Source organism: Loxodonta africana, chromosome 7 (genome assembly GCF_030014295.1).
Source record: "Loxodonta africana isolate mLoxAfr1 chromosome 7, mLoxAfr1.hap2, whole genome shotgun sequence".
NCBI lineage: Eukaryota > Metazoa > Chordata > Mammalia > Proboscidea > Elephantidae > Loxodonta > Loxodonta africana.
The window spans coordinates 82,995,941-83,021,542 of record NC_087348.1 but is presented as its reverse complement, the minus strand read 5'-3'; the positions used below and the strand labels follow the sequence as shown (position 1 = coordinate 83,021,542).

At 39.0% G+C, this 25,602-nt stretch overlaps 1 pseudogene; it reads right to left on the bottom strand.

Moving 5' to 3' along the window:
* Positions 1-24,027: 24,027 nt before the first annotated feature.
* On the bottom strand, positions 24,028-25,009 carry LOC135232177 (olfactory receptor 51J1-like; annotated as a pseudogene).
* Between the last annotated feature and the right edge of the window lie 593 nt (positions 25,010-25,602).

The following is a 25,602-nucleotide window of genomic DNA, read 5'->3' as shown; positions in this document are numbered from 1 at the left end:
CTTATTCATTGTCCAACTTTCACATGCAAATGATGCAATTGAAAATACCATGGCTTGGGTCAGGAGCACCTTGGTCTTCAGGGTGACATCTTTGCTCTTCAAAACTTTGAAGAGGTCCTTTGAAGCAGATTTTCCCAATGCAATGCGTCTTTTGATTTCTTGACTGCTGCTTCCGTGGCTATTGATTGTGGATCCAAGTAAAATGAAATCCTTGACAAATTCAATCTTTTCTCCGTTTATCATGATGTTGCTCACTGGTCCAGTTGTGAGGATGTTTGTTTTCTTTATGTTGAGGTGCAATCCAAACTGAAGGCTGTGGTCTTTGATCTTCATTAGTAAGTGCTTCAAGTCCTCTTCACTTTCAGCAAGGAAGGTTGTATCATCTGCATAACGCAGGTTGTTAACGAGTCTTCCTCCAATCCTGATGCCCCGTTCTTCTTCATACAGTCCAGCTTCTCAAATTATTTGTTCAGCATACAGATTAAATAGGTATGGTGAAAGAATACAACCCTGATGCACACCTTTCCTGACTTTAAACCAATCAGTATTCCCTTGTTCTATCCGAACAACTGACTCTTGATCTATGTAAAGGTTCCTCATGAGCACAATTAAGTGTTCTGGAATTCCCATTCTTCACAGTGTTGTCCATAATTTGTTATAATGACTGGAAGTTCAAGTTCAAAACAATGATATTTACAGTAATCAAAAACATGAACTAATTTTATATTGTTAAAAAAATAATCAAAACTCAAGGAAATTGAATCATAAGTTTTATTCCTAGCAATCATTCTGTCTATACACATGCAGGGAGAGGCTCTCATTTCTGCAAACGAGTGTCTCAAAGCCTATTTATAAGTGTCAAAAATAAACATTTTAATTAGCTCAAAACAATAATGTAATATTTGATAGTTTCATAATTTAAAAAATAATTTGCAATTTTTTCCTCATATATGAGGAAAAAATGGGAAAAGAACTCCTAAGGATTGGAGACTTCACAGAAGTTTAAACATAAGTTTCCTTAACAAGTACAACTTCCATGGTGACCAAGTACTTAATGGTTACTAAGTTAGCATTAAAAAGGTAACTCTGGGAGGCAGAGCCGACATGGTGCTGTAGACAGAACGGCCGTGCTGTCCCTCTGCAGCAAAGACCCGAAAAAACGAAGTAAAACAAATGTCAGTCCTGGAACCCTAAGTGTCAAATGAAGACGTAAAGAACACAACCAAGCACTGAATGAACAAGAAACTGATGAACAGAGAGCAAGGAGACATAGGAGCGGAGGTCCCTATGGCTAACGAAGCACAGATTCACCATCTTGGGCTGCTGTTGGAGACCAGTGAACAGGGTGCATGGGAAAGCAGCTTCTTAGAGCCTCTGGCAGGAGACACAGTACCCAGTAATCAGTGAAACACACTTTCCCACCCCCACTCTTCTTCCCCTGCTCAGCCTGTGCTGCTTCCCAGTAGGCTGAGCAACCATGGCCTGGGAAGCACAGGCTCCAAGTCACGTGATTTGCCTCACCCATACCAGCTGACTGCATCAGTGCCGTTTCTTCGTTGCTGGTGTTCCTTTTTGCAGCTTCTTTTGGTTTCTTCCCTGCCTCTCACGTCCTCCCCCTCCTTCCTCTCAAAAACCTGGCTCCCCGTGCTATCTTTGTTTCTTCTTGACAGGCTGTGAAACGCCACTTGGCCGGCGAACTACTTAGCTGGTCTGTCCCATCAGGTTGGTGGAATCCCTGGGCCTTGTGTTTGCTTTCTCTCTCTCTCTTTTTTTTTTTTCTTCATTTCTCAGTTTCTTGTTTCTTTCTACTTAGTTTCCTACTTCCTGAATACCTGGCATTGTGTGCAATCTCAGCCCCTTTTAGCCCGGCTGTCCTGCGCTGATCTGCGTAGCCACACCTGTGAGATCCCTGGGAGCATTTTTTTTCCTTTCTTTCTCAATTTCTTGTCTCTCTCTACTTACCTTATTTTCCTGTCTCCCGAATACCTGGTGCTGTCTGCCATCGCCACTCCTTCTAGCCAGGCTGTACTGCATGGTTTGGGAGAGCTTCTTTGATATGTGCAGCTGTGCCATTGGGATCCCTGCGGGTCTTTCTTTCTTTTTATTTATTTTTTTCTCTTTTGCGTTTGTTTTTCTTCATTTCTGTTTCTCATCTCTCTCTACTTTCATTATTTTCCTGCCTCCTGAATACCTGGTGCTGTGTGCCAGCTCTGACACTTTTAGAAGGGTTGCACTCCCAGGCCTGGCAGCCACTTCCCTGGATGCAGATGAGATCCCTGTGGGCATTTCTTTTTTCATTTTATGTATTTATGTTCTATTCTTTTTTCCTTTTTTTTTTTTATAATAACTTTTATTAAGCTTCAAGTGAACGTTTACAAATCCAATCAGTCTGTCACATATAAGTTTACATACATCTCACTCCCTACTCCCACTTACTCTCCCCGTCTTGAGTCAGCCCTTTCAGTCTCTCCTTTCTTGACAATTTTGCCGGCTTCCCTCTCTCTCTATCCTCCCATCCCCCCTCCAGACAAGAGTTGCCAACACAATCTCAAGTGTACACCTGATATAATTAGCTCACTCTTCATCAGCATCTCTCTCCCACCCGCTGACCAGTCCCTTTCATTTCTGATGAGTTGTCTTCGGGGATGGTTCCTGTCCTGTGTCAACTGAAGGTCTGGGGAGCATGGCCGCCGGGATTCCTCCAGTCTCAGTCAGACCATTAAGTTTGGGCTTCTTATGAGAATTTGGGGTCTGCATCCCACTGATCTCCTGCTCCCTCAGGGGTCCTCTGCTGAGCTCCCTGTCAGGGCAGTCATCAATTGTGGCCGGGCACCAACTAGTTCTTCTGGTCTCAGGGTGATGTAGGTCTCTGGTTCATGTGGCCCTTTCTGTCTCTTGGGCTCTTAGTTGTCATGTGGGCTTGGTGTTCTTCATTTTCCTTTGCTCCAGGTGGGTTGAGACCAATTGCTGCATCTTAGATGGCTGCTTGTCAGCATTTAAGACCCCAGACGCCACATTTCAAAGTGGGATGCAGAATGATTTCATAATAGAATTATTTTGCCAATTGACTTAGAAGTCCCCGCAAACCATGCTCCCCAGACCCCCGCGCTTGCTCCGCTGACCTTTGAAGCATTCATTTTATCCCGGAAACTTCTTTGCTTTTGGTCCAGTCCAATTGAGCTGACCTTCCATGTATTGAGTGTTGTCTTTCCCTTCACCTAAAGCAGTTCTTATCTACTGATTAATCAATAAAAAAACCCTCTCCCACCCTCCCTCCCTCCCCTCCTCGTAACCACAAAAGTATGTGTTCTTCTCAGGTTTACTATTTCTCAAGATCTTATAATAGTGGTCTTATACAATATTTGTCCTTTTGCCTCTGACTAATTTCGCTCAGCATAATGCCTTCCAGGTTCCTCCACGTTATGAAATGTTTCAGAGATTCGTCACTGTTCTTTATCGATGCGTAGTATTCCATTGTGTGAATATACCACAATTTATTTAACCATTCATCCATTGATGGACACCTTGGTTGCTTCCAACTTTTTGCTATTGTAAACAGAGCTGCAATAAACATGGGTGTGCATATATCTGTTTGTATGAAGGCTCTTGTATCTCTAGGGTATATTCCTAGGAGTGGGATTTCTGGCTTGTATGGTAGTTCTATTTCTAACTGTTTAAGATAACGCCAGATAGATTTCCAAAGTGGTTGTACCATTTTACATTCCCACCAGCAGTGTATGAGAGTTCCAATCTCTCCGCAGCCTCTCCAACATTTATTATTTTGTGTTTTTTGGATTAATGCCAGCCTTGTTGGAGTGAGAAGGAATCTCATCGTAGTTTTAATTTGCATTTCTCTAATGGCTAATGATCGAGAGCATTTTCTCATGTATCTGTTGGCTGCCTGAATATCTTCTTTAGAGAAATGTGTGTTCATATCCTTTGCCCACTTCTTGATTGGGTTGTTTGTCTTTTTGTGGTTGAGTTTTGACAGAATCATGTAGATTTTAGAGATCAGGCGCTGGTCGGAGATGTCATAGCTGAAAATTCTTTCCCAATCTGTAGGTGGTCTTTTTACTCTTTTGGAGAAGTCTTTAGATGAGCATAGGTGTTTGATTTTTAGGAGCTCCCAGTTATCGGGTTTCTCTTCATCATTTTTGGTAATGTTTTGTATTCTGTTTATACCTTGTATTAGGGCTCCTAGGGTTGTCCCAATTTTTTCTTCCATGATCTTTATCATTTTAGTCTTTATGTTTAGGTCTTTGATCCACTTGGAGTTAGTTTTTGTGCATGGTGTGAGGTATGGGTCCTGTTTCATTTTTTTGCAAATGGATATCCAGTTATGCCAGCACCATTTGTTAAAAAGGCTGTCTTTTCCCCAGTTAATTGACACTGGTCCTTTGTCAAATATCAGCTGCTCATACGTGGATGGATCTATGTCTGGGTTCTCAATTCTGTTCCATTGGTCTATGTGTCTGTTGTTGTACCAATACCAGGCTGTTTTGACTACTGTGGCTGTATAATAGGTTCTGAAGTCAGGTAAGGTGAGGCCTCCCACTTTCTTCTTCTTTTTCAGTAGTGCTTTGCTTATCCGGGGCTTCTTTCCCTTCCATATGAAATTGGTGATTTGTTTCTCTATCCCCTTAAAATATGACATTGGAATTTGGATCCGAAGTGCGTTAAATGTATAGATGGCTTTTGGTAGAATAGACATTTTTACTATGTTAAGTCTTCCTATCCATGAGCAAGGTATGTTTTTCCACTTAAGTATGTCCTTTTGAATTTCTTGTAGTAGAGCTTTGTAGTTTTCTTTGTATAGGTCTTTTACATCCTTGGTAAGATTTATTCCTAAGTATCTTATCTTCTTGGGGGCTACTGTGAATGGTATTGATTTGGTTATTTCCTCTTCGGTGTTCTTTTTGTTGATGTAGAGGAATCCAAGTGATTTTTGTATGTTTATTTTATAACCTGAGACTCTGCCAAACTCTTCTATTAGTTTCAGTAGTTTTCTGGAGGATTCCTTAGGGTTTTCTGTGTATATAATCATGTCATCTGCAAATAGTGATAACTTTACTTCTTACTTGCCAATCCGGATACCTTTTATTTCTTTGTCTAGCCTGATTGCCCTGGCTAAGACTTCCAACACGATGTTGAATAAGAGTGGTGATAAAGGGCATCCTTGTCTGGTTCCCGTTCTCAAGGGAAATGCTTTCAGGTTCTCTCCATTTAGAGTGATATTGGCTGTTGGCTTTGCATAGATGCCCTTTATTATGTTGAGGAATTTTCCTTCAATTCCTATTTTGGTAAGAGTTTTTATCATGAATGGGTGTTGGACTTTGTCAAATGCCTTTTCTGCATCAATTGATAAGATCATGTGGTTTTTGTCTTTTGTTTTATTTATGTGATGGATTACATTAATGGTTTTTCTGATATTAAACCAGCCTTGCATACCTGGTATAAATCCCACTTGATCAGGGTGAATTATTTTTTTGATGTGTCGTTGGATTCTATTGGCTAGAATTTTGTTGAGGATTTTTGCATCAATGTTCATGAGGGATATAGGTCTATAATTTTCTTTTTTTGTAATGTCTTTACCTGGTTTTGGTATCAGGGAGATGGTGGCTTCATAGAATGAGTTGGGTAGTATTCCGTCATTTTCTATGCTTTGGAATACCTTTAGTAGTAGTGGTGTTAACTCTTCTCTGAAAATTTGGTAGAACTCTGCAGTGAAGCCGTCCGGGCCAGGACTTTTTTTTGTTGGGAGTTTTTTGATTACCGTTTCAATCTCTTTTTTTGTTATGGGTCTATTTAGTTGTTCTACTTCTGAATGTGTTAGTTTAGGTAGGTAGTGTTTTTCCAGGAATTCATCCATTTTTTCTAGGTTTGCAAATTTGTTAGAGTACAATTTTTCATAATAATCTGAAATGATTCTTTTAATTTCATTTGGTTCTGTTGTGATGTGGTCCTTCTCATTTCTTATTCGGGTTATTTGTTTCCTTTCCTGTATTTCTTTAGTCAGTCTAGCCAATGGTTTATCAATTTTGTTAATTTTTTCAAAGAACCAGCTTTTGGCTTTGTTAATTCTTTCGATTGTTTTTCTGTTCTCTAATTCATTTAGTTCAGCTCTAATTTTTATTATTTGTTTTCTTCTGGTGCCTGATGGATTCTTTTGTTGCTCAGTTTCTATTTGTTCAAGTTGTAGGGACAGTTCTCTGATTTTGGCTCTTTCTTCTTTTTGTATGTGTGCATTTATCGATATAAATTGGCCTCTGAGCACTGCTTTTGCTGTGTCCCAGAGGTTTTGATAGGAAGTATTTTCATTCTCGTTGCTTTCTATGAATTTCCTTATTCCCTCCTTGATGTCTTCTATAACCCAGTCTTTTTTCAGGAGGGTATTGTTCATTTTCCAAGTATTTGATTTCTTTTCCCTCGTTTTTCTGTTATTGATCTCTAGTTTTATTGCCTTGTGGTCTGAGAAGATGCTTTGTGATATTTCGATGTTTTGGACTCTGCAAAGGTTTGTTTTATGACCTAATATGTGGTCTATTCTAGAGAATGTTCCATGTGCGCTGGAAAAAAAAGTATATTTTGCAGCAGTTGGGTGGAGAGTTCTGTATAAGTCAATGAGGTCAAGTTGGTTGATTGTTGTAATTAGATCTTCCGTGTCTCTGTTGAGCTTCTTACTGGATGTCCTGTCCTTCTCCGAAAGTGGTGTGTTGAAGTCTCCTACTATAATTGTGGAGGTATCTATCTCGCTTTTCAGTTCTGTTAAAATTTGATTTATGTATCTTGCAGCCCTGTCATTGGGTGCGTAAATATTTAATATGGTTATGTCTTCCTGATCAATTGTCCCTTTTATCATTATATAGTGTCCTTCTTTATCCTTTGTGGTGGATTTAAGTCTAAAGTCTATTTTGTCAGAAATTAATATTGCTACTCCTCTTCTTTTTTGCTTATTGTTTGCTTGATATACTTTTTTCCATCCTTTGAGTTTTAGTTCGTTTGTGTCTCTAAGTCTAAGGTGTGTCTCTTGTAGGCAGCATATAGATGGATCGTGTTTCTTTATCCAGTCTGTGACTCTCTGTCTCTTTATTGGTGCATTTAGTCCATTTACATTCAGGGTAATTATAGATAAATAAGTTTTTAGTGCTGTCATTTTGATGCCTTTTTATGTGTGTTGTTGACAATTTCATTTTTCCACACACTTTTTTGTGCTGAGGCGTTTTTCTTAGTAAATTGTGAGATCCTCATTTTCATAGTGTTTGACTTTATGTTAGTTGAGTCGTTACGTTTTTCTTGGTTTTTGTCTTGAGTTATAGAGTTGTTATGCCTTTTTGTGGTTACCTCATTATATACCCCTATTTTTCTAAGTAAAAACCTAACTTGTATTGTTCTATATCGCCTTGTATCACTCTCCATATGGCAGTTCAATGCCTCCTGTATTTAGTCCCTCTTTTTGATTATTGTGATCTTTTACCTATTGACTTCCATGATTCCCTGTTATGTGTATTTTTTTTTTAATTAATCTTAATTTGTTTGTTTTTGTGATTTCCCTATTTGAGTTGATATCAGGACGTTCTGTTTTGTGACCTTGTGTTGTGCTGATATCTGATATTATTGGTTCTGTGACCAAACAATATCCTTTAGTATTTCTTGTAGCTTTGGTTTGGTTTTTGCAAATTCTCTAAACTTGTGTTTGTCTGTAAATATCTTAATTTCGCCTTCATATTTCAGAGAGAGTTTTGCTGGATATATGATCCTTGGTTGGCAGTTTTTCTCCTTCAGTGTTCTGTATATGTCGTCCCATTCCCTTCTTGCCTGCATGGTTTCTGCTGAGTAGTCAGAACATATTCTTATTGATTCTCCCTTGAAGGAAACCTTTCTTTTCTCCCTGGCTGCTTTTAAAATTTTCTGTTTATCTTTGGTTTTGGTGAGTTTGATGATAATATGTCTTGGTGTTTTTCTTTTTGTATCAATCTTAAATGGGGTTCGATGAGCATCTTGGATAGATATCCTTTCGTCTTTCATGATGTCAGGGAAGTTTTCTGTCAGAAGTTCTTCAACTATTTTCTCTGTGTTTTCTGTCCCCCCTCCCTGTTCTGGGACTCCAATCATCCGCAGGTTATCCTTCTTGATAGAGTCCCACATAATACTTAGGGTTTCTTCATTTTTTTTAATTCTTTTATCTGATTTTTTTTCAGCTATGTTGGTGTTGATTCCCTGGTCCTCCAGATGTCCCAGTCTGCATTCTAATTGCTCGAGTCTGCTCCTCTGACTTCCTAGTGTGTTGTCTAATTCTGTTATTTTATTGTTAATCTTTTGGATTTCTACATGTTGTCTCTCTATGGATTCTTGCAACTTATTAATTTTTCCAGTATGTTCTTGAATAATCTTTTTGAGTTCTTCAACAGTTTTATCAGTGTGTTCCTTGGCTTTTTCTGCAGATATCCTAATTTCATTTGTGATATCATTAAGCATTCTGTAAATTAGTTTTTTATATTCTGTATCTGATAATTCCAAAATTGTATCTTCATTTGGGAAAGATTTTGATTCTTTTGTTTGGGGGGTTGGAGAAGCTGTCATGGTCTGCTTCTTTAAGTGGTTTGATATGGATTGTTGTCTCCGAGCCATCACTGGGAAACTAGTTTTTCCAAAAAATCCGCTAAAAAAAAACTGCAGTCAGATCCCTATCAGAGTTCTCCCTCTGGCTCAGGCTATTCAGATGTTAATGAAGCCGCCTGGGGAGGGTGGGGGAGGGAACAGAGAGATGGGAGAGTAGCACCTCAGAATATAGCCAGAGTTGCTTGTCTTGCTTGGAATGACTGTTATATCTGAGATTCCCGCGGGCGCATCGCCTATGTGTGCTGGCTGTGTGGAGATTGCCCCCAGGGGGTCTGGCCCGCTGGAGTCACGGTCAGATCCTCCGCTTCCAGCCCCACGCCCAGCGTCAAGGCTCCCCTATTGGGACGGTGCACTCTCAACTCCAAAATCAGTCGCTGCCTCCCGGGGACTTCTCGTCCCTCCAGCCGCGTGGCCGTGCCGCCCCCGTGAACCAGGTAGGCCCCCTCCCGGGGTTAGTTCAGATGGGTGGAGTAGCTCCCTGTGCTTGTGCCGCGACCAAGTGTCCCGGCTGGAACGCTGTTCTCCCCACTCCAATACCAGTCGCTGCCTCCCGGGGACTTCTCCTATCGGCTGCGTCCCACGCCGCCCGCGCGACCCAGCTGGTCCCCTTCCCGGGGTTAGTTCAGGGGGTGGAGCAACTCTCCGTGTTTATGGCGTACCTGCGAGCAGTCCAAATCCCTGCGGGACGGTTCCCCGGCTCGGATGCTGCTCTTTCTGCTCCAAGATCAGTCACTGCCTCCCGGGGACTTCTTCTACCGGCTGCGTCCCACGCCGCCCGTGGAACCGGCTGGTCCCCCTCCCGGGGTTAGTTCAGGGGGGTGGAGCAGGTCTCTGTGCTTGTGCCGTACCTGACTGGTACGCTGGCTCCAGGCTCTGGAAACTATCGCTGCTTCCCTGTATTAGTTCGTTCTCCGTCTCTAAAGCTGTGTTTGTTGTTCAGGGTTCGTAGATTGTTATGTATGTGATCGATTCACTTGTTTTTCCGTGTCTTTGTTGTAAGAGGGATCCGAGGTAACGTCTGCCTAGTCCGCCATCTTGGCTCCGCCCTCTTTTTTCCTTTTTATTTTTCTGCATTTCTTGGCTTCTCATTATTCCACTCCAATGGCAAGCCCCATCAGCAGTTTGTTATTTTTTTGGCTCCTGTTTCTCTCTCCTCGCTGTGTTCTTTCCCAGACCAATCTTAGCTCCACACATCACAACCTTCCTCTTCCCTCCTGCCTACCTGCACCATGCACTGAACTTTACGTCCCTAAGCAGCACAGGCCAGGCCTACCAGAACCTGCCTTGTACTGACCCCTGGACCACCCTGTCAGCCCCAGTTCATGCCACAAACAACCCTTCCCCCAGACCCTCCCCTTCAGCTGGGCCTGCCCCACTGCACCATAGCTGAGCGACTAGTCCTGCCCATTGGATAAGGAGTGGAAAAGTATCACACCCACAGATGAGCAAACAACAAAGAATGCACAGCTCACCTGCTCAGACATAGCCAAACAAAACAAAAAAGCAGAATGAAACAATCCTATAATCAATAAATGAATAAAATAACTACTAAATGTCCCAAAGACAGCAGACAATATCAAAACTTATTTTTTAAAAAAAGGATGGTTCCAGCAGACAACACCGAATGACCTTCCAGTGGAAGAAAATGCAATGGAGCTGCCTGAAAAAAAGGGACTCCAAATCTCTAATATACAGAGCTATCCAATAGTTAAAGGAAAAAGCAGACAAAAGTGAGGAAAAATAGACAAATCTGTGGAAAAAGCAGACAAATTCCTAGAAAATACAGTCAAAACAATGGAAGAATTCAGGAAAATAACACTGGAACAAAATGCCAAAATAAATTCACAACTGGAAATTATAAAAAAACAACAAGTAGAAATCCAGAAGATAAACAAGATTTCAGAAATGGGACAGTGTCACAGAAGGTCTGAGGAGCAGATTTGAAACAATGGAAGGCAGGATCAGCAAAAACGAAGACAAATACTTGGATACCACTTTGAGGAAAAATCAGGAAAAGGAATGAAGAAAAGTGAAGGAAAAATGAGAAAGATGTGGGATACAATCAAAGAGAAAATTTGTGAGTGATTGGAGTTCCAGAACAGGGGGAGAAAATGGAAAACACAGAGAGGATCATTGAAGAATTGCTGACAGAAAACATCCCTAATATCATGAAAGATGAAAAGCTAATCATCCAAGAAGATCAAAGGACCCCATATTGATCCCAAAAGAAAATCACCAAGGCATATCATAACTGCACTCGCTAAAGCCAAAGCCAAAGTAAGAATCCTGAGAGCAGTTCAAGAAAAACAAAAAGTCACATATAGAGGGGAAACAATAAAACTAAGCTCTGATTACTCAGCAGAACTGTGCAGGAATGAAGGAATGGGATGACATACATAAAATCTTGAAAGAAAAAAAAATTGCCAACAAAGAATAGCATATCCTGCAAAACTCTTGGTCAAATATGATGTTGAAATTAGGATATTTCTCGATAAACAGAAATAAAGAGAATATGTAAAAACCAAATCAAACTTACAAGAATTATTAAAGGGAATCCTTCAGTTTGAGAGCAAACAACATCAGATCACATCCTGAATCTAGGACACAAGATCACACCAGCCAGATACCAACCTAGGAAATGAACTCTCAAGGACTATTCAAAACCAAAAGATTTACAACAGGGAACCAGAGAGGTTAACCTGTAAATGACAACAATGTCAGAACAATAAAAAAGGGAATAAATGGTGTAGGTATAGAACTTTCTAAAGAACAGGAATGCAAAATGATACAAAGTAATAACAGGCTGGTTCAAAGTAGGAAGATAAGGGTAAATTTCAAGGCAACTACAAAGAAAGTTAACAAACCTACTCATTAAAGTGAAGAAGAAAAACATAAAGTCTCAGTAAAAACAAAATCTACAAGAACAAAAGAAACAAACAAAAAAAATCCGTAAACAAAATGTATTCAGCACAGGAGAGTAAGAGGAACAAAGAAAACACACACACACACAAAAAAAGCACTACAAAATGACAGCGATAAACTCACACCTATCAGTAATTACACTGAATGTAAATGGCCTAAATGCTCCCATAAATGGATACAGAGTGACAGAATGGATTAAAAAACAGGATCTTGTCAGACAGACACACCTTAGGAACAAAGATGTAAATTTATTAAAAATCAAATGATGGAAAAAATATATCAAGCATACAGCTACAATAAACAGAAGGAGTGGCAATACTAATCCTAGACAAAATAGACTTTAAAACAAAATCCATCATAAAAGACAAAGAAGGGCACTATGTAATGATTAAAGGGAATATCCATCATGAAGACATAACCATAATAAATATCTACACACCCAATGACATGGCTGAAAAGAGAAATTGACAGTTTCACGATAACACACCCAATGACAGGGCTCCAAAATACATAAAACAAACTCTAACAGCACTGAAAAGAGAAATTAACAGTTTCCAATACACCTCTCTTGGTAAAGGACAGGACACCTAGAAAGAAACTCAGCAAAGATACAGAAGATCTAAAGGACACAATCAGCCAATCTGAACTCATAGACATATATAGAACACTCCACCCAACAACTGCAAAGTACACATCCTCTTCCAACATACACGGAATGCTCTCTAGAATAGACCACATCTATTAGGCTACAAAGCAACCCTCGACAAAATCCAAAACATTGAGATAATACAAAGTATCTTCCCTGACCGCAATGCTATGAAAGTAGATATTAACAATAGGAAGAGCAAGGAAAAAAATCAATTACATGGAAATTGAATACCACCCTGCTTAAAAACCACTGGGTAATAGAAGAGGTGAAAGATGGAATAAAAAAATTCCTAGAATCAAACAAGAATGAAAACACACCATATCAAAACCTTTGTACACAGCAAAGGCAGTGCTTGGAGGTCAATTTATAGCAATAAATCCACACACCAAAAAAAAGAAAGGGACAAAATCCGTATATTAGTTAGACAGCTCAAACAAATAGAAATAGTATAGCAAAAGAAGTCCGCAGTTATCAGAAGAATGGAAATAATAAAGATCCAAGCAGAAATAAATGAAATAGAGAATACAAAAACAATGGAAAGAATCAACAAAACCAAAAGTTGGTTCTTTGAAAGAATCAACAAACCACTGGCCAAATAGACAAAAGAAAAATAGGAGAGGATGCAATTAACCCAAATAAGAATTGAAATGGGGGACGTTACAACAGACCCAACTGAAATAAAAAGAATCAGAACACAGTATTATGAAAACCTATGCTCCAAGAAATTTGAAAACCTAGAGGATATGCACAGTTTTCTAGAAACACACTACCTACCCAAATGAACACAAAATGATGTTGAAAATTTGAAGAGACCCATGACAAAAGAAGATGTTGAAAGGGATCTATCTATCTATCTATCATCTATCTAATCTATCATCTATCTATCTATCATCATCATCATCTATTCGTCTATCTATCATCTATCATCTAACATCTATCTATCTATAGATATCTATAGCTATACATATATATATAAATATAGATAGATAGATAGATAGATAGATAGATAGATAGATAGATAGATAGATAGATAGATAGATAGATAGATAGATAGATAGATAGATGATAGATTAAAAAAAAAGATAGATAGATAGATATCCCAACCACAAAAGCCCTGGCCTAGATGGCTTTGGTAAGAGAATTCTACCAAACATTCAGAGAAGGGCTTACACCAGTGCTACTCAAACTATTTCAAAAAACATAGAAAAGGAAGGGGTAAGTCTAAGTTCATTGTATGAAGCCAACATAATCCTGATTCTAAAACCAGGGAAAGACACCACAAAAAAAGAAAATTACAGACCAATATCTCTCATGAAAACAGATGCAAAATTCTCAACAAAATTCTAGCCTATAGAGTTCAGCATCATAAAAAAAAAAAAAAGACCACAATCAAGTAGGATTCATACCATTTATGCAAGGATGGTTCAACATTAGAAAATCAATGAACATAATCCACCACACCAATGAAAGAAAAGAATCACATGATCATCTCAATTGACACAGAAAAATCATTGGACGAAGTCCAACATCCATTCCTGATAAAAACTCTAAATAAAATAAGTATAGAAGGAGAATTCCTCAACATAATAAAGGACATCTATACAAAACCAACGGCCAATATCATTCTTAACGGAGAGAGGCTGAAAACATTCCCCTTGAGACAAGGAACAAGATAAGGATGACCTTCATCACCTGTCTTAGGCTGGGTTCTCTGAAGAAGCAAAAGCAGTAAAGCGTATAAATATATTTAGAGAGAGATTTATATCAAGGAAACAGCTCACGCGTTTGTAGACGCTGGAACATCCCAAGCCCATAGACCAGAATAGAGGCTTCTCCCAATTCTTGGAGCCACAGAAGCTGCTGAGGCCAGGATCAGTAGGTTGGAGAGAAGGGCTCCCGCTCAGAGACTGTGAATGTCGAGGAATTCCAAAGTCGGTAGGCAAGACTGCAAGTTTTCTCCTGATTCATGTAGCTGCAGGGGCTGGTGAACTCAAGATCACAGGTTGAGGAGCAGGACCCTTGCTTGCAGGCTGTGAAGATCGATGAATCCCGAGATGGACAGGTAAACTGCTAGCTCAAGTCCCAGGAACTGAAGGTCAGACAAGAGACAGCTGCTGGATCCAGAACAAGCCAAGAGCTTCAGCAAGATGAGCAGGCAGAAGTAGGCAGCCCAAGGTGGAGAGGTGAAGGCTGAGGGGGCAGTGAGCTTGCACAGTCCCCACCCCTGCCAGTACCACTCAGTAGATTCCATCGTGGGGGTGATCACATATCAGATTTCAACAGGGAAATGATCACAACATCATACAACTGCCAAAACATTGAGAATCATGGACCGACCAAGTTGACACACAATTTGAACCTTCACAGTACCACTCCTATTTAACATTGTGCTGGAAGTCTTAGCTGGCACAATAAGGCAAGAAACAGAAATAAAGGGCATCCAAATTGGTAATGAAGACGTTAAGCTGTCCCTACTTGTGGATGATATGTTACTATACATAGAAACCCCAAAGACTCCACGAGAAAACTACTGGAACTAATAGAAAGATCCAGCAGAGTTGCAAGGTACAAGATAAACATACAAAAATCAGTTGGATTCCTATACAACAATAAAGAGAATGATGAAAAGGAAATCAGGAAAACAATACTATTTATAATTGTTGTTGTTAGGTGCCATCGAGTCAGTTCTGACTGATAGTGACCCTATGCACAACAGAATGAAACACTGCCTGGTCCTGCACCATCCTTACAATCATTGTTATGCTTGAGCTCATTATTGCAGCCACTGTGTCAATCCACCTCACTGAGGGTCTTCCTCTTTTCTGCTGACCTTGTATTTTGCCAAGCATGATATCCTTCTCCAGGCACTGATCCCTCCTGACAACATGTCCAAAGTATGTAAGACGGAGTCTCGTCATCCTTGCCTCTAAGGAGCATTCTGGCCACACTTCTTCCATTTATAATAAACAAAAAAAAACCCAGTTCCATCGAGTCGATTCCAACTCATAGCGACCCTATATTTAAATGGTTGAATGAATCCATTTATAATAGCACCTAAAAAAATAAAATACTTAGGAATAAATCTAACCAGGAATGTAAAAGACCTATACAAAGAAAACTACAAAGCACTACTGCAAGAAATCAGAAGAGATCTACGTAAATGGAAAAATATACCATACTTTTATGGATAGGTACACTCAACATTGTGAAAATGACAATTCTACCCAGAGCAATTTACAAATACAAAGCAATCCTGATCCAAGTACTAACAAAATTTTTTAAAGAGATGGAAAAATTGTCATTAAATTTATGTGGAAAGGGAAGAAGCCTCAGATAAGTAAAGCACTATTTAAGAAGAATAAAGTTGGAGGACTCACATTACCTGACCTCATAACGTACTGTCATAGATTGAATTGTGTTCCCCCAAAATGTGTGCCAACTTGGTTAGACCATGGTTCCCAGTATTGTGTGGTTGTCTTCCGTCTTATGATTTTCCTTTGTGTTATAAATCATAATTTTTGTCTGTGATTAAAGAGGATTAGGGTGGGAGGTAACATCCTTTCTCATGTTACATCTCTGAGCCAATGTTAAGTCAGTTTCCCTGGGGTGTGGCCTGAACCACCTTGTATCTTACAAGAGATAAAAGGAAAGAGAAGCAAGCAGAGAGTGGGAACCTCATACCACCAAGAAAATAGTGCCGGAAGCAAAGCGCATTCTTTGGACCCAGGGTTCCTGCATGGAGAAGCTCTTAGTCCAGGGGAAGACTGATGAGAAGGGCCTTCCTCTAGAGCTGACAGAGAGAGGAAGCCTTCCCCTGGATCTAGCACCCTGAATTTGGACTTCTAGCCTGCTAGACTGTAAGGAAATAAACTTCTCTTTTTTAAAGCCATCCACTTGTCGTATTTCTGTTATAGCAGCACTAGATAACTAAGATACCCACTATACAGCTACAGTAGTCAAAGCAGCCTGGTACTGGTACAAGGACAGATATATTGACCAATGGAACAGAACTGAGAACCCAGATGTAAATCCATCCACCTATGGTCACCCGATCTTCGACAAGGGACTGAAGTCCATCAAATGAGGAAAAGACATCCTTTTTTATCAAATGGTGTTGGCAAAACTGGATGTCCATCTGCAAAAAAAAAAAAATGAACCAAGACCCATACCTCACACCATACACAAAAACTAGTTCAAAACGGATCAAAGACCTAAATATAAAACCAAAAACCATAAAGATCATAGAAGAAAAAATAAGATCAATTCTACAGGTCCTAATACATGGCATTAACAAGATACAAACCATAACTTACATCAGGGAAACTCCAGAAGATAAGCTAGATAACTGGGACCTTCTTAAAAATTAAACACTTATGCTCATCAAAGACTTCAACAAAAGAGTAATAAGAGAGCCTACAGACTGGGAAAAAATCTTTTGCTATGACAAATCCAACACAGGTCTAATCTCTAAAATCTATAGGAAAATCCAAAACCTCTACAACAAAAAGATAAACAATCCAATTAAAAAATGGGCAAAGAAAATGAACAGATATTTCATCAAAGAAGACTTTCAAGCAGTTGAGACACATGAAGAAATGCTCGTTATCACTAGGCATTAGAGAAATGCAAATCAAAACCACAATAAGATGCCATCTCACCCCAGCATTACTGGCATGAATCAAAAAACAGAAAATAACAAATATTGAAGAGGCTGCAGGGAGATTGGAACTCTTAAGCCCTGCTGGTGGGAATGCAAAATGGTACAACCATTTTGGAAAATGACATGGTGTTTCCTTAGAAAGCTCAAAATAGAAATACCGTTATGATTCAGCAATCCCATTCCTAGGAATACATCCTAGATAAATAAGAGCCATCACATGAACAGACATATACACACCTATGTTCATTGCACCACTGTTCACGATAACAGAAAGAAACAACCTAGATGCCCATCAGCAGATGAACAGATAAACAAACTATGGTATACACACACAATGGAATACTACACAATGATAAAGAACAATGATGAATGCGTGAAGCAACTCACAACATGGATGAACCTGGAGGGCATCATGCTGAGTGAAATGAGTCATACAAGTATTGTATGAGACCACTACCATAAAAACTCACGAAAAGGTTTACACACAGAAAGAAACAATCTTTGATGGTTATGAGGGAGGGGTGGGGTGGGGATGGAAAAACTCTAAATAGACAGTAAATAAGTGGAAACTTTGGGTAAGACAGTACACAACACTCGGGAAACCAGCACAACTTGTACAAGACAAGGTCATGGAAACTCCACAGACACATCCAAAATCCCTGAGGGATGAAATTGCTGGGCTGAGGGCTGTGAGGACCATGGTTTCAGGGAACATCTAGATCAAATTGGCATAACATAATTTATAAAGAAAATGTTCTACATCCTACTTTGGTGAGTAGTGTCTGAGGTCTTAAAAGCCTGTGAGCAGCCATCTAAGATACTCCACTGGTCTCATCCCTTCAGGAGCAAGGGAGAATGAAGAAAGCTAAAGACACAAGGGACAAATTAGTCCAAAGGACTAGTGGACCACAACTACCCCGGCCTCCACTAGACTGAGTCCAGAACAACTAGATGGTTCCCAGCTACCAACACCAACTGCTCTGTCAGGGATCACAATAGAGGGTCCTGAACAGAGCTGGAGGAAATCATAGAACAAAATTCTAACACACACACACACAAAAAAAAGACCAGATTTACTGGCCTGACAGAGACTGGAGAAACCCCAAGAGTATGGCCCCAGACACCCTTTTAGCTCAGAAATGAAATCACTCCTGAGGTTCACACTTCAGCCAAAGATTAGACGGGCCCATAAAACAAAACAAGACTAAAGGGGCTCACCAGCATAAGGTGAAGGACTAGAAGGCAGGATGGGACAGGAAACCTGGTAATGGGGAACCCAAGGTAGATAAGGGATTGTTGACATGTCATGGAGTTGTTAACCAATGTCGTAAAACAATACATGTACTAACTTTAATGAGAAATGAGTTTGTTCTGTAAACCTTCATCAAAAGTAATTAAAAAAAAAAAAGCTAACTCCTGAACAGGTGGCCCTCCACCCACCTACAGCCATGAGATCTCTTGAAATTTACGGTAAAAAGTCCACCATCTTTTTCATCAAATAATGGTGTAATTGTTTTGTTGTACGGGACCCTTTTCTAACCAGAGAAGACAAATTTGCAATGTTGCAGAGCAGCTTCTGGCAGGAAAAGGTGAGCAATATGAATTCTTTTGCAGTATGGGTCAGGATTCCTCCCGTTCCACCCTCACCCAACCCCCATTAAGTTTTGGTTTTGTAGGTAATAAAAAGCCCTTAAAATGAAAGTATGTCTGTTACTAATTTTTTTTCTTTCACTTAAATCTAACAAAATAAGTGCAGAATATATATGCTGAGAAGGATATCTCATTGCCAAGGAAACCAAAGAATACTGAAATAAATTGAGACAAATATCGTGTTCATGGTTTAGAAATTTCAATATTGTTAAGGTGCTAAATTCTCTCTGAATTAGCTACATGTTCAACACAATCCAAATAAAAATTCAAGCATTTTTTTAAAATTGGCAAGCCAATTTTAAAATTTATATGGAAAAACAAAAGACATAGAAAAGCTGAAACAATTTTGAAAAATAAGAACAAAATAGGAGGACTTATACTATCTTGTTTCAAGACTTACTGTAGTTATAGCCATCAAGAGACTAGCATTTGCATAATCATTAACAAATTATATGTAATGAAATACAGAGTCAAGAAATAAATGTTAACATAAAGTCAATTTATTCTCAAAATTTGTTAAGGTAATTAAATGGAGAAAGAATAGTTATTTCTACAAATTGCTCTGGAACTACTAGATATCCATTTTTTCTAAAAAATGTCATTAATGATACAGCATGTATAAAAATGAACTTAAAGCAGATTAAAAACCTTAATGTGAGATCTGAAATTCAAAAATTGCTAGATGCTGGACTATATGTAAAAGAACGGGGCATCAGGATTGGAGAAAGACTCATTAACAACCTTCTTTATGCAGATGACACACAACCTTAGCTGCTGAAAGTAAAGAGGACTTGAAGCACTTCCTGATGAAGATTAAAGACCACAGCCTTCAGTAGGGATTATACCTCCACGTAAAGAAAACAAAAATCCTTACAATTGGACCAATAAGCAACATCATGATAAATGGAGAAATGATTGCAGTTGTCAAGGATTTCATTTTACTTGGATCCACAATCAAAACCCATGGAAGCAGGAGTCATGAAATCAAATGACACTTTGCATTGAACAAATCTGCAAAAGACCTCTTTAAAGCATTAAAAAGCAAACATGTCACTTTAAGGACTAAAGTGCGCCTGACCTAAGCTATTTTCAATGGTCTTATATCCATGCCAAAGCTGGGCAATGAATAAGGAAGACTGAAGAAGAATTGATGCCTTTGAATTATAGCATTAGTGAAGAATATTGAACATAGTGTAGACTGCCAAAGGGCCAGAAGAGTTCATCCGTCTTGGAAGAAGTACAGTGAGAACGCTCCTTAGAAGCAAGGATGGCAAGACTTGTTTCACATACTGTGGACATGTTATCAGGAGGGATTAGTCCCAAGAGAAGAACTTCATGGTTTGTAAAGTAGAGGGCCAGTAAAAAAGAGGACGACCCTCAACGAGGTGGATTGACACAGTGGCTGCAACAATGGGTTCAGTCATAACAATGAGGATGGTACAGGACCAGGACCGGGAAGTGCTTCATTCTGTTGTGCGTAGGGTTGCTATGAGGGAGAATCGACTCGACGGCACCTAACAACAACAAAAACTGAAGATGGAACTGCTTATGAACTTCCATTTAGAAAGATTTCTTAGAAGGTACCAAAAATAAATAAATTGATAAGCTTGATTACATCAAAATCTAACACACCTGTTCTTAAGATGTTGTATTAAGAAAATTAAAGTCACAGACTTGGAGAAAATATTGCAAAGCAAATATTTAAATTGCTGGTATCCAGAATATCTGACTGTATTTGCAACTCAATTTTAAAAAAAAGGGAAAATTTATCCTTTTCTAAAAAAGTATGCAAAAGATTTGAAGAGGTTTTGTTTTGTTTTTTAACTCAAATCTTTTTTTGAAAACAAGATTTGAACTTCACTAAAAAAAAAAGATAATGAGATACACGCACAGGAAAAAAGGCTCAACATCATTAGTTATTAGAGAATGCACATTAAAACCACGTATCTAGTCCTGAATAAGGCTTTTATTTTTAATTATTTTCTTTTAACACAGAAACCCTGGTGACATAGTGGTTAAGAGGTATGGCTGCTAACCAAAAGGTTGGCAGTTAAAATCCGCCAGGCATTCCTTGGAAACCCTATCGGGCAGCTCTACTCTGTCATATAGGGACACTTTGAGTCAGAATTTACTAGACGGCAACAGGTTTGGTTTTCAGTTTTTAGGGTCAATAAGAATTTGGAATCGACGGCACTGAGTTGGGTTTTTATGAGTTGGAATCGACCTGACAGCATTTTTCAGACCTTTTTTTTTAACCGTTGGCTTATTAAAAATAAAATGGTTTCCTAAAAATAAAATTGTGAAGTTCAAAACGCTTTTGTGACCAAATCTTTCTGGCCAGTTAAATGTTGTCTTTGCTGCATGGTACATTTTCCATCAAGACTGAACATCAACACCATTAGTATGATTTTCTTTTAATTTTTTATTACACAAAACATCAAACATATACCAAGTAGGCAGAGTAGTTTAGTGAACTTCCATGTGCCCATCATCCAGCTTCAATAATTATGGACATTATGTCATTTTTGTATCATCTATAATTCCACCCACAACCCATCCCCACTCATTATTAGTATTATTTAGAATTGTTAATGTAAAATTAACATACATTGATATGTGCAAATCTTAGCTGTACAAATCTTAACGAATCAATCCAACTATGTAACCTACAACCGTAATATAACATAGAACATTTTCACTTTCCCATAAATTTGCTCATTTCCCATCCCAGTCATTCTTTCACCTCTGCCTCCACCAGAAGTAGCCACTCTTCTGATTATTTTTACTTCAGATTAGTTATTCTTATTCTAAAATTTCATATAACTAGAATAATCCAATATATATATTCATCCGAGTCCTGATTCTTTTCACTCATAAATATCTGTATATCGCTAAATCACATGTAGTTGGAAACACAAAAGTCCCCAAAGCCCACCTTGCATTTCCCAGGGGGGAATGTAACAGAGTTGACTATTCAAAGATTTAATAGACAAGTGATATCTTCACCAGGAAAAGGCCCAAGTCCTATACCTTCTTCTAGGTTTACTTCATAGTAATGATATTCTACATTCTCAGATGGGAAAGGTGGCACTACTTTTTTTTCTGCACCCACTAAAGCTTATGTTGTTGTTAGGTGCTGTCCAGTTGTTTCTGACTCATAGTGACCCTGTATACAACAGAACAAAACACTGCCGAATCCTGTACCATCCTCACAATCATTGTTATGCTCGAGGCCAATATTGCAGTCACTGTGCGAATCCATCTCTTTGAGAATCTTCCTCTTTTTTCACTGATCCACTACTTTACCAAGCATGATATCTTTCTCCAGGGACTGATCCCTCATGATAACTCGTCTGAAATATGTGAGACATAGTCTTGTCATCCTTGCTTGTAAGGAGCATTCTGGCTGTACTTCTTCCAAGACAGATTTGTTTGTTCTTTTGGCAGTCCATGGTACTATTCAGTATTCTTTGCAAACATCACAATTCAAAGGTGTCAATTCTTCTTCAGTCTTCCTTATTCATTGCCCAGTTTTCACATGCATATGAGGCCATTGAAAATATCTTGGCTTGGTGAGGGACACCTTAGTCTTCAAGGTGACGTCTTTGCTTTTCAACACTTTAAAGAAGTCTTTTGCAGCAGATTAGCCCAGTTCAATATGTCCTTTAATTTCCTAACTGCTGCTTCCATGGGTGTTGGTTGTGGACTCAGTAAAATGAAATCCTTGACAACTTCATTCATTTCTTCATTTATGATGACAGTGCTTATTGGTCCAGGTGTAAGGATTTTTGTTTTCTTTATGTTGAGGTGCAATCCATACTGAAGGCTGTGGTCTTTGATCTTCATCAGTAAGTGCTTCAAGTCCTCTTCACTTTCAACAGGCAAGGTTGTGTCATCTGCATAAAAAAGGTTGATAACGAATCTTCCTCCAATCCTGATGCCCCATTCTTATTTATATAGTCCAGCTTCTTGGATTATTTGCTCAGCATAAAGATTGAATAAGTATGCTGAAATGATGCAACCTTGATGCACAACTTTCCTGACTTTAAAACACACAGCATCCCCTTGTACTGTTCAAATGTAAAGGTTCCTCATAAGCACAATTATATGTTGGAATTCCCATTCTTTGCAATATTACCCATAATTTGTTGTGATCCACACGGTCGAATGCCTTTGCATAGTCAATAAAACACAGGTAAACATCTTTCTTGTATTCTCTGCTTTCAGCCAAGATCCATCTGACATCAGCAATGGTATCTCTCGTTCCATGTCTTCTTCTGAATGCAGCTTGAATTTCTGGCAGTTTCTTGTCAATGTACTGCTTCAGACACTTTGAATGATCAATGATATTGTTCGATAATTTCCACATTCGGTTGGATCACCTTTCTTTGGAATAGGCATAAATATGGATCTCTTCCAATCTGTTGGCCAGGTAGCTATCTTCCAAATATTTTGGAATAGATGAGTGAGCACTTCCAGTGCTGCTTCCATTTGTTGAAACATCTCTATTGGTATTCCGTCAATTCCTAAAGCCTTGTTTTTCACCAATGCCTTTAGTGCAGCCTGGACCTTTCTCTTCAGTACCATTGGTTCTTGATCATATGCTACCTCTTGAAATGGTTGAGCATCAACTAATTCTTTTCGGTTCAGTAACTCTATGTACTCTTTCCAGCTTCTCATGATGCTTCCTGCATCGTGTGATATTTTCCTCAATATTGCAACTCAAGGCTCGAATGTTTTCTTCAGTTCTTTCAGCTTGAGAAATACTAAGTGTGTTCTTTCCTTTTGGTTTTCTAACTCCAGGTCTTTGCACATGTCATTATAATACTTTGTCTTCTCAAGCTTCCCTTTGAAATCTTCTGTTCAGTTCTTTTCCTTCATTTCTTCCATTTGCTTTAGCTATTCAACTTTCAAGTGCAAATTTCAGAGTCTCTTTGGACATCTGTTTTGGTCTTTTCTTTCCTTCCTGTCTTTTTAATGACCTCTTGCTTTATTCATGTGTGATGTCCTTGATGTCATTCCATAACTCATCTGTCTTTGTTCATTATTGTTCAACATGTCAAATCTGCTCTTGAGATGGTCTCTGAATTCAGGTGGGATATACTCAAGGTCATGCTTCAGCTCTCATGAACTTTTTCTAATTTTCTTCAGTTTCATCTTGAACGTGCTTATGAGCAATTGATAGTCGGTTTTGCAGTCAGCCCCTGGCCTTGATCTGACTGATGACATTGAGATTCTCCATGATCTCTTTCTACAGATGTAGTTGATTTGATTTCTGTGTATTTCATCTGGTGAGGTCCACATATACAGTCACCATCTATGTTGTTGAAAAAAACATTTGCAATGAAGTGGTTGTTGGTCTTGCAAAATTCTATTCTGTGACCTGTAGCATTGTTTCTATCACCAAGGCCGTATTTTCCAACTGTTGACTCTTCTTTGTTTCCAACTTTCACATTCCAATCACCAGTAATCATGAAGCTTATAGCTCACTAAAATATGACAATAATCTATAGATTTTTTTTTTATTCATTAAGCATATATGCGGAAATTAAGTTCTGATCAAACTTCCTGTGTTCTCAGGTGTCATCTGTCTCAGCCAAACCCCACCAGTCTTTCTGGATAGTACGGAAACAATGCTATTGTGAATTTCCATGGTTTTGATACTATAGACAACGGCATTAAAGACAGGTGGGAAAAAGAGATAGGCATTGGCTATGGTAATCTACAGGAGTGGAGGTAAGTGCCACCCAAAGCAGTGTAACAGTAGGAGACTGACCATGGGCACATAATACACAGGCACAACACAGATAGGTGGTACACAAGTGTTGAGTGCCCTCCACCATCCTGTGCCAAAAACTATTCCCAGTACTATATGGAGAATCAGCACGTAAGAAACCACAAGGAGTAATGAGTCCAGCCCAAAGGTGGAGGTAATGACAAACCTAACCAGGATGCTACTGAGATAAGTGTCTCCACAGGGCAATTTGATAAGGTCTAAGTGTACTCAATAAGACTGTGGGAGAATGTTTTAGTCACAAAAAGGCAGACACTTTAGGAGAAGCAGCAGTGGAAACATGAGCATTACACTTCACAAGGCAATGGTGGCACCCATCCCGGTGATGCAGGGCATAATCAAGATGGCTGTGTAGATCATCCGCAGACATGAGGCCAAGGACAACTGACTCCATGAAGGTAGAGGAATGCATAGAAAACATCTGGAGCAGACAAATATCAAAACTGATATCAGTAATGCCAAAAACGAATATGCCTAGCACAGTGGACAAGGTGGAAATAGAGACACTCAGTTCAACAAAGGCCGACATACCAAGAAAGAAGTACATGGGTTAGTGCAAGGCAGGGTCAATTGGGATGATGTGAAGAATGACACCATTTTCCAGGAAGATGATACTGTACATTGAGCAGAAGGGAATGGAGATCCATATATGCTCTGCCTCCAGCCCTGGGATGCCAACAAGAATGACTGTTGCAGGTATGAACTCCATGGACATCATGGAACATCAGGGCATAACTTCATCTGAAGATATGGGGAAGCATATGCAAGGAACTCAGAATTTGAAGTAGACACCATCAAAGTCTGAGCTCCTGGCAGTCATATTTAAGACTTTTCCTTAAAAAAGGGAAAGAAAAGATATCTGTAACAAGGGCACAAGTAAACCACAGTACATGAAGAAAAACCTGTTGAGACATGTGGAAGATTGTTCCTAGATGGGCTATATGCCAAATGCAGAAAGCATTAATAGAAATCTCAAACTGACTCTTTCTGACAGTGACAGGCATTGATAGTAAGCAAAGGATGATGGTTTCCCATGATAGTTGAAGATTGAGGGATCTGACAACTTGCTGTAGTTTGTACAGGAGGTGAATGAGTAGCAAAGCAACAGTAATATAACTGAATGGGGAAAAAAAAGCATTAACTCTAACACTTAACAGATTTGTAATCTTTGGGAAGCTACTTAAATTATCTGAGATCCATGCTTTTGATATAAACATGATAACAGTGATAAAAGAAAATATACATAAATGGTTTATAATTATATTTGTAACTTAGTAAGTGTTCAATACCTGAAATAAAAAAATAATA